This window comes from Ictalurus furcatus, chromosome 28 (assembly GCF_023375685.1).
Source record: "Ictalurus furcatus strain D&B chromosome 28, Billie_1.0, whole genome shotgun sequence".
NCBI classification, from domain to species: Eukaryota; Metazoa; Chordata; class Actinopteri; order Siluriformes; family Ictaluridae; genus Ictalurus; species Ictalurus furcatus.
The window spans coordinates 9,978,882-9,987,189 of NC_071282.1; positions in this window are offsets into that span (position 1 = coordinate 9,978,882).

Genomic DNA, 8,308 nt, shown 5'->3' on the forward strand with positions numbered 1-8,308 from the left:
AGTAGTTCCCACTCAGCGTGGCGCAAGGCCCCTTTCCAGAACCTTCATGCTAACTGTTCCTCAGTGGTGGAATGAACTTCCATTCTCAATCCGGACCACAGAATCTCTCACCATCTTCAAAAAACAGCTAAAGACCCAGCTCTTCCGTCAACACCTAACCAACTCATTAAAAAAAATAAAAAAAATTTGCACTTACACCTCTACTCTGTGCACTTTGCTTCTTCTGGAACTCAATTAAAGATCTTGTATGGTAGCACTACTTGTATTGTTCTCTGCTTGATATATCGCTTTGCTTGTATTTTTCTCATTTGTAAGTCGCTTTGGATAAAAGCGTCTGCTAAGTGAATAAATGTAATGTAATGTAAAGGTAAGACTCTCAAAACATTTCATGAGAACGGGTGTAAGAGCCACTGGTCTGTAGTCATTAAGACAAGAGACTGTGGCTTTCTTTGCAACAGAGATAATACTGGTGGACTTGAAACAAAAAGGAACTGTAGCCAGGGTATGGGAACGATTTAAGATGTCTGTAGCTATGCTGGTCAGTTCTGAAGCACATAGCCTGAGGATGCCTCCTGATATGTTATCTGGACCTGCCGCCTTGTGTTAGTTCACTCTGCTCAGTAATTTGTACACCTGTGTAGGGGACAATGTGAGTATCTGTTCCACCTCATCAGGTGCCACTTCCAGCATTGTCCAGGGCTCTGTGTTCAGGGCTTCAAAGCGTGAATAAAAAAGGGTAAGCTCATCCAGCAGATATACAGAGCTGTTTGTATATGTCTAGCCTTTGTAGTCTGAGATGTGTGCTAGGCCTTGCCACATTGTTCTAGAGTCAAAGCATTCCCACAACACAGTGCTGCCACCATCATGCTTCACCAAAAAAATGGATTTGGCCAGGTAACAAGCCAAGCCTGGTTTCCTCCAGATATAAGTAGTGCCCTGAACCCTGTTCAGGATAAAGCAGTTATTGAAAATTGATGAATGTAATATTTGACATTCAGTCCAAACAGATGTGATACAGTCAGTAAGTTTCCACCTGCAAAGTGCACTTGTAGGTAGGTTTATCTGAAATAATAGCCAAAGAATATAACTAACAAAGTAAGTCTACCTAATAATTGAAAAAGAAAGTGTGAATTGCAGAGTGAATTTGAGGTGTGCGGTTGTGTGCAGTGGGGCAGTGGTACAACTGTCTTTATGTACACATGGCAAACAGACATGACTAAAACATACCCAAAACCCATATTGCATGTGTGGTCTTGCACTATAACATTTAACACTTCAAATTTGGAATTTTCACAAGCCACACAATCAGCTGAATCCCAGTATGTGCAGGGAGTGGCAAGCTAACTCTGTCAACACTCTAAAATAGCCTTCATGTCATACAGTTAAGCCAGAGTTGATTACAGTTGACGGCAAAGAATTTCCATGATAATTTTTGTTCACTCATTTTCCCATTGTTCTAATTCCCCTCATCAAAATGCTTTGAGGTTTGTTTGATATATTAGGTCAGATGGCAGTTAACTTTTCCACTCTTTTAAGAGAGGTTTAATAGGCCGTATAATAGTCAGCCATACTGAAGAGTTGAAGCATCTCCTTAACATGTTAACATTAGCTAAGACATCATATTGCTAAAAGCTATCTTTTATGGTTCTGTGGTTTATAATGGTTGCAGGGAGGTAGTAAAATCTGCACACAGTGACAAAAGAAAAATGCTCATAAAAAGATGTAATGTAATTTTCATTAACAAAAATAAGAATCTATATATAGCTAGAATGGTGACAGATTAAAGGAGAATATGTTGGCTCTGTTATATTGTGAAGTGCATTTGGGGTGGTTTGGGTCCATCAGGGAATGGTAACTGCAAATGAGTACAAAATGAATCTGAATGATTGCCCTTATCAAGGGCTCAATAAATCATTGGATGACTATTAAAACGATATGGTCACACCTATAAGGCAGACCCATGTGTTTGGTGGTGGTCGAATATGAAAACGTAAGCAACCTGATATTTCTAGATACAGTGTTGAGATGCTTTGGCTCTTTCAGTAAATTGTGCCCTTTCAGCATGTTCACTTTCGGATATTTTAATGTTCTGGGTTTGTGCGGCAGCAGCGGTGTGACCCACACTGTATCCTGTATAACTCCATTCAATTCAATTCAGTTTTATTTGTATAGTGCTTTTAACAATGGACATTGTCCCAAAGCAGCTTTACAGAAATATATAAATTCAGGATGTAGATATTAAATGTATGAATTTACCCCTAATGAGCAGCCAGAGGTGATGATGGCAAGGAAAAACTCCCTGAGATGATATGAGGAAGAAACCTTTAGAGGAACCAGACTCCAAAGGAAACCCATCCTCATCTGGGTGACACCGGATAGTGCGATTATAAATAAATCCCTTCTATAAATGTGCTAATACTACATGGTCATATAGTGCAACTGTGTAACCAGGAACATTCATTACAGTTTTTACATGAAGTCTGTTTTGTTGAACTTCTCCACTGTTCACTGATGGAGAATTGAGTACAAAACTGTTTGTGGTAATTGCAGTCCTAAAGCTATCACAGCAATTGTAGTCCTAGCCTTCATAGCATAACTGTTCATATGAATTGAAGTTCAAAGCCATCTTCATGGTTTTTAAGTGGTACCATCCTCAGTAACCTCAATGATGGCCATGTGGGGCCATCCTCAGCAGCAGCATGTGACTTCCAGTTGATGAGAACTCAGAAGTAGGGCATCAGGATGGATCAGGCAGGTTAGGAGAGCAGAAGTGGTCAAGATCACTGGTATCTCAGGAACTCCATATCTCTGCTGGTGCGGTTTCTTTCAGGAATGACTCAGTCTTTTTGAGTGTGTCACTAAAGTGAACAAATCCAGCTTGGTTATTGCCATGCTCTGAGTTTAATGAATCCTGCTCGTGCTCTTCATTCTGAGATGTCAAGGGAATAGCAGCAGAATACAAAGAGTGTTTTACCAGGCACTGGCATTTGTGTTTGAGCCAGGCAACTTGCCTTTTCATCTAATTAACAAACCCAGTGATCTGCACTGCAAGGTCCACAGAGATTACCTGGAGTGCTTCCTGTAATATTTCTATAATAGAAACCTATAATGTTTCTGTGTTTCATTAAGGCCAGGAGCAACTGTATCACTATGTTAGATAGACAACCCGACGTTGCTATAGAGTCATTTGCTTTGAAAATCTCTTCCTAACCCTAACCCTAGCTTGAATTTATGCCCAGAGCGTCTTCAGCCTGTACCACTAGTGAGGCCACCGTTGTCTCTACTGAAGGTATTTGTCTTAACCCCAATGCTTCTGGATTGCAGAAAGTATGCAAGTTCTGGTATCAAGTCATGGCATCAATATACTCCTGAATGTGCAATAATAGATCTTTAATTAAATTGGGAATAGCCAAGTCACTTGCTTGGGCATCTGGACAGCAAAATGATCAGCTGTGTTAAATGGAAGATCCAGCTTTACTCCACTAAGTCAGCTAATTTGCTGTTGCTGAACCACACTTCTGCATAACCCTCTGGTCATCTGAATACTACATTAGAGAAGCAGCCACTGTAGCCACAGGGATCTCTGTATGCAAAGCTGCTGCACTGTGCATAACTCCTCTGAGTTCTGTACCCCTTATGCTGTTGCATTATTGCCAATTGCTCTTGCATTTGGCTCATGTTTGGTGTCAACTTTCCTACTCTGTGTTCCAATCCAGTAAGGTGCTCACTTGTATATTTTTCAGAAACCAAGCCTGCAACAAGAAGTGATATTGTTATTAGGGGACTAATATGAAGCTCTTGTTCTTGCTGCAACACTGCAACTAAGGAGATTACCTTTTTCTTTTTGGCTCAGCAGCCACATGTGTCATTTGCTTTACTCAGCATCAGAAGATAATGATTAGTCAGCAGTGTTCTAACAACCATGGTGCCAGTCCATCGCAGGGCACAATCACATACACACTCACACACCCATTCATACACTACAGACACTTTAGACATGCCAATCAGCCTACCATGCATGTCTTTGGACTGGGGGAGGAAACCAGAGTACCCAGAGGAAACCCCCGCAGCACGGGGAGAACATGCAAACTCCACACACACATGGCCCCGGCGGGAAGCGAACCCCAGCCCCTGGAGGTGTGAGGCAAACGTGCTAACCACTAAGCCACCATGTCACCGTGCCTGAGATAAATATATATTTATATATATATATATATATCAAGAAAGGTCTAAACAAATTTCAGAAGACCTTAGAAGAAAAATTGCATGAATATGGAAAGGCTGAAAAACTATTTCTAAAGACCTGGGTGTAGGGGGTCATAGTGGCTTAGTGGTTAGCACGTTTGCCTCGCACCTTCAGAGTTGGGGGTTGAATCCCACCTCTGTCCTGTGTGTGCAGAGTTTGCATGTTCTCCCTGTGCTCCAGGGTTTTCCTCCTGGTGCTATTTGTTACAATGCTATGGAGCTCTGTGGTATCTGTTGTGGTGTCTTCAAATCAGATTTCCCTCATTAGCTTTGCTAGCTTAGCTATTACTCTCAGCATTGTTTGCCACATTATGTTTGTGAGCTTGCACTGTGTAGTTTTTATATCTCCCACCATTCTGCCTGATATGAAAAAAACTGATTAAACTCTACTGTTATTAGGTTTATTATTAGGCTAAACTCTTGATAAATAGAATTTGGATTATTACAAAACAGAAAACAAACAGGAAGTGTTCATCTCAGTTTGTGACCACTGTGCTAGGATATCCTTGTGACAGTTAAAATGGCTTAGTTAGCTAGTGGTTAATGTTATTTAGATAGCAAAGCAATAAGTATAGTACTTAATAATTAATGCTAGCTATGTTGTCTAAATAACATCTGTAGTTAGCTACAGTAGTCTTGAGAGCCAGGCATCAAGCGTTTGCTAGAGTGTCTGATACTTTTCCCTCACTAAATTAATCATGGCCAAGAACTGGCTACATTTACTGGACGAGGCCATGTTTTCCATCTTTACTACCATGTGTACTACTAATAACTGTTTCAAACAAATAACTATAAAATATATGATGTAATGAACTATAAAGGGAAGTGTGAAAAGTTATCAAATTGAAAAAAAAAAAAAACACCCCCACACATCTGTGGGTAATTAAGTGTACAGAAAAGCCACTGGTGTCATGAGTGTCATGTGCCTCTGGTGGTTGTAGATAATTAGTATTTTAGTTAGTAAATGTTAGTTTAGATACACAATACAGTCCTTTAATTTGTAAAGAGCCATTTATATCCACCCAAGATGTTGCTACATCTGGCCATTCTTTTTCTGACCAACTGGGGAATTCATTTGGGACTTTTGTGACAGCCTTGAACCAGCTATCTAAATACATGTTCTACTTTTGGAATTCTACCAACTTCATTTCTTTGTCCCATGGCTGTTATTGTTTAAGAGTGATGGTACTGTGAAGTGTGGAGCATTTACTGTGGCAACACCAGGTGTCAGTAATGATACTGACTGCAGACAGTTAAATACATCTATTGAGTCTCAAAGGAAAAGATCCCCAGTCTCTTGCTTTATGTCTTTTATTATTATTATTATTATTATTATTATTATTATTATTATTATTATTATTATCTAAAGTCATTCTTGTATGAAAGAGCACAGCGTTGTATTGCACAAGCCTTGCACCAGTTGACCTCTCACACTTTGACATGAAACGTCTGCATTTAATTCATCCATGTCTGGCTACTTGCTTTCCTTCTGTACCAGTTTAGGCAGTCAGTGTGTGACCTCCATAGCAACAGCCCTCATCAACCCAGCAGTTCATAAACAAAGCAACAACACAAATTATGACTCCTGGGTGATTCATTTATGTCAGCTGAACTCATGCTTGGAGATCATTTCCATATTATTGCCGTTAAATCATTAAATATATAGGCAAACATTGGTTATGCTTGTTTGAGTTGGCCCATAAAAAGGGAAGGGAAGGGAGTATACAGTACCAACAGAGAGTACTTTACACACACATTAAAACTTCTCGGATGAATTTAAGTGAAGACAGCCAAATGTTTCAGCAGGAGTAGGCAGTAGGAATCACTGGTTTGAAAATATGTACAGAGTGAATTGAAGAGAATCAGTTCTGAATTGCTGCCTCTCCTTGGTCATTTTGTTGCTGAGAGCAGGTTGCATAGCAGTACAGCAGCAGCAAACAATATAGTGTTGTTAGGGTGTTGGTGGAGAGAAATGCACGCAATCTTAACACCCTAGATGCATACAACGTTCTTTTAAGTATTATTTCATACCATCGTTTGAGGTATTCAAAGTTGGTCATGCATGGTGACAGTTTTGCTGTATGAAGTGAACAATGTAAATGCCTATGACAGATGAGAGAGTTCATGAAATCATTGCTGATGTCTTCATAGAGAAAACACTAATATACTATCAATCTGCAAAAGGTGCATACTTTCCAACATGATGTGTTGTATTTATTTAGCCAGCGCAGTCAATTACGAATGAATTTTGTATGTGCTGATACAGTGCCCTCTACTAATAGTGGCACCCTTGGTAAATATAAGCAAAGAAGGCTGTGAAAATTTGTCTTTATTTATCTTTTTGATATTTTGTTCAAAAAATTCACAAAAATACAATTATCGGCACCATTATGAATTCATATGAGAAAAAGAGATTTGAAGTATATTCCCATTGACATTTTAACTTTTTTAGTACACCTGGGTGACTAGTCACAGGAAATTGTTCAACCATGACTTCCTGTTTCACAGGGGTATAAATATGAGGCCAACATAGGCCAAATTCTCTTAGTCATTCATAACAATGGGTAAGAACAAGGAATATAGCTGTGATATGCGGCAAAAGGTTCTTGAGCTTCACAACATGGGAAGTGGCTATAAGAAAATAGCAAAAGCATTGAAAGTGCCCATTTCCACAATCAGGGCAATAATGAAGTAGTTCCAGTCAACTGGACATGTTATGAATCAACCTGGAAGAGAACATGTGTCTATATTGTGTGAACACACTGTGAAGAGGATGATTTCAGTGGCCAAAAAAATCTCCAAGGATCACAGCTGGAGAATTGCAGAAGTTAGTTGCATCTTGGGGTCAGAAAGTCTCCAAAATTGCAATCCAAAGTCACCACCATCACCACAAGTTGTTTGGAAGGGTTTCAAGAAAAAAGCCTCTACTCTCATCCTAAAACCATGTCAAGCGTCTTCAGTTTGCCAGACACTACTGGAACTTCAAATGGGATCGGGTTCTATGGTCAGATGAAACCAAAATACAGCTTTTTGGCAATAAACACCAGAGGTGGTTTTGGAGCACACAGAGAGTTAGCCATATGGAAAAGTACCTCATGCCCATGATGGTGGCTCTTTAATGTTTTGGGGCTGTTTTTCTGCCAGAGGACCTCAACATTTTGTTAGGATACATGGCATCATGGACTCTATCAAATATCAACAGATATTAAATGAAAACCTGACTGCCTCTGCCAGAAAGCTTAAAATGGGCCGTGGTTGGATCTTCCAGTAGGACAATGATCCAAAACACATCCAAATCAACACAAAATGGTTTATTGACCACAAAATCAAGGTCCTGCCATAGCCATCCCAGTCCCCTGACTTGAAATCCATAGAAAACCTGTGGGGTGAACTGAAGAGGAGAGTCTACCAGCATGGACCTTGGAATTTGAAGGATCTGGAGAGATTCTGTATGGAGGAATGTTTTCAGATCCTTTGCCATGTATTCTCCAACCTCATCAGGCATTATAGGAGAAGACTCAGAACTGTTATCTTAGCAAAGGGAGGTAGCACAAAGTATTGCACAAAGTATCCATGAGAGCAGAGTATTTTTGTGAATTTTTTTTTCACAGCCTTCTTTGATCATATTTACCAGGGGTGCCAATATTAGTGGAGGGCACTGTAACTATGAGCATAGCATCGCTGCCTCACAGCTCTACAGTCCTTGTTTCAATCCTGAGCTCAGGTTACTGGTTTACTTGTTCTCGCATGTTCATGTGAGTTTCCTCTGGGTTTCCTCTCACTACACAAAAACTTACCAATAGTAATGAATAAGTGTACACATTTTTGTGCATGTGTGATGTTAAACAGTGGACTGGAATCCCATCTAGGGTGTATCACTGCTTTGTGCCTAGTGTTCCTGGGATCGGCTCCAGACTTACCGTGACTCTAACCAGTGTAAAGTGGACGCTGAAAAGGAATGAATGTATGACAACTCTCAGGCAAAAAAAATTGTTTTAGCAAAAAACAGTGCTTAGAAGGAGGTGAGTATAGCCAAACACTGGACTACAATACTGGCTTTTTA